Raw genomic sequence first — 2,081 nt, forward strand, 5'->3', positions numbered from 1 at the left:
AGTCCCGGGACGGTTGGATATTTCCTCAGATAAAATATTTTTCCAAAAAGTGAAGGTCATTCCTGAAGTAAATTTCAACGAGGAATTCAATGGTGACCTTCATTTTGAACTTGAAGTTGACCTTCATTGCCTTTTCAAGGTCAACTTTGTTTTTTTTTAAATGGAAACCCTCTTTTTTTACATCTGCATTCGATAGAGGGGACAATTCTACGTTCAGGTACGTACCCAAGTCATAGGTCAATTGTAACGTTCAAGGTCAGTTTGAGGTTAATTAAAATTAACATAGTTTTCCAAGAGATCAGTATAATTCCTGAAGTAGATTTCAACGAGAAATTCAATGGTGACCTTCATTTTGACCTTAAAGTTGACTTTCATGGCTTTTTAAAGCTCCACTTTCTTTCTTTTAATGGAAACCCCCTTTTTTACATCTGCAATCGATAGAGCGGAAAATTCTACTTTATGGTACGTACCCAAGTCATAGGTAAATTGTAACAGTCAAGGTCATTTAGAGGTTATTTGAAATTAACAATGTTTTCCAAGAGGCCAGTGTAAATCCTGAACCGTTTTTCGATACCTAAGTCAATCCCTAAGGCGATACCATAAGTCCTATACCGTTTTTCCATACGAATATTACGAATCGAAACTAAATTCACGTATTACGAGTAAATACTTACTATCTTTCGCTAAAAGATTATTATGACGCAAGCTAAACTTTCGGAACGAGAGAGGGTATCTGTCTTAATGATGCGAGGTTGGGGAGATCGAGTTCGATCTTATGATCAAGTTCGTTTGCTTTTTGATCGCACTTTTCGTAATAGAGAAGGGTTAAATCCTGTCTCAAAATCAACAATTGAAAGAACTGTAAGGCGCTTTATAAATCATGGATCTATTAAGGACCTTCAGCGAACTGGTCGGCCAAAATCTGCAGGATCTGAGGAGATGCAGACGGACATAGCCCAAGCATTTGTTGAAAACCCACATCTTAGTTTACGTCGAGCTAGTGATGAGCGTGACGTTGCTCCTGAGACAGTGCGAAATATTTTAAAAAGCATTTATTTCCATCCTTACGAAGTAAGGATGATAGAGATCCTCTTTTCTTGTACAATATAGTATTTTCAGATGAATCTACTTTCACTTTAAAAGGTGAAGTTAACAGGCAAAATTGTAGATATTGGCCCGACACAAATCGTGATTGGATGTTGGAGAGTCACACACAATATCCACAAAAGATTAATGTTTTGGCCGGTATTTTGAATGATACATTGATAGACCCTTTCTTCATCGATGGTAATCGCAATGCTCGTGCATATGAAGAGCTTCTCAGAAACCAAATTGTACCAAGAATAAGGGAGATTACAGGCGATAATTTTCAAAATATTTGGTTGCAGCAGAATGGAGCAGCGGCTCATTACGTTAGGGAGGTTCGAGCATATTTGGATACTCAGTTCCCTCAAAAGGTGGATTGGAAGAAGGGGTGAAATCAAGTGACCTGCTAGATCTCCTGATCTGACACCTCTGGATTATTTTCTTTGGGGTTATTTAAAGAGCATAGTATACTCAACGCAACCGCAAAGCTTAGACGAATTGCAGAATCGGATTCTGCAATAGGCTACTTTCATTGATAGGGAGATGATTCGTAATGCTGTAACTCATTTTTACAATCACATAGCTTTTTTTCAAGAAGCTCAAGGTTTTCAATTCGAACATCTTCACTGAAGCGTCAGAGGCAAGGGGACTCACGCTAATCAAGCACCCCAAATGGAACAGAATTTACTACGTCCACGTCGTTGTTCCTGAGTAATGCTAAGCGTAAACTGCTTGGAAAAAACCTTGAAAAAACCTTAAAAATCATCATCAAAATCAATACGGAGCTCACCAATAAATTTCTCGTTTAAATTTACTTCAGGAATTGCACTGACCTCTTGGAAAACTTTCTTAATTTCAAATAACCTCTAACTGACCTTGAACGTTACAATTGACCTATGAGTTGGGTACGTATCTGAACGTAGATTTTTCCGCTGTATCGATTGCAGATGTAAAAAGGGGGTTTCCATTAAAAAAAAAAACTTGATCTTCAAAAA

Source organism: Belonocnema kinseyi, chromosome 7 (genome assembly GCF_010883055.1).
Source record: "Belonocnema kinseyi isolate 2016_QV_RU_SX_M_011 chromosome 7, B_treatae_v1, whole genome shotgun sequence".
Classification (NCBI taxonomy): Eukaryota; Metazoa; Arthropoda; class Insecta; order Hymenoptera; family Cynipidae; genus Belonocnema; species Belonocnema kinseyi.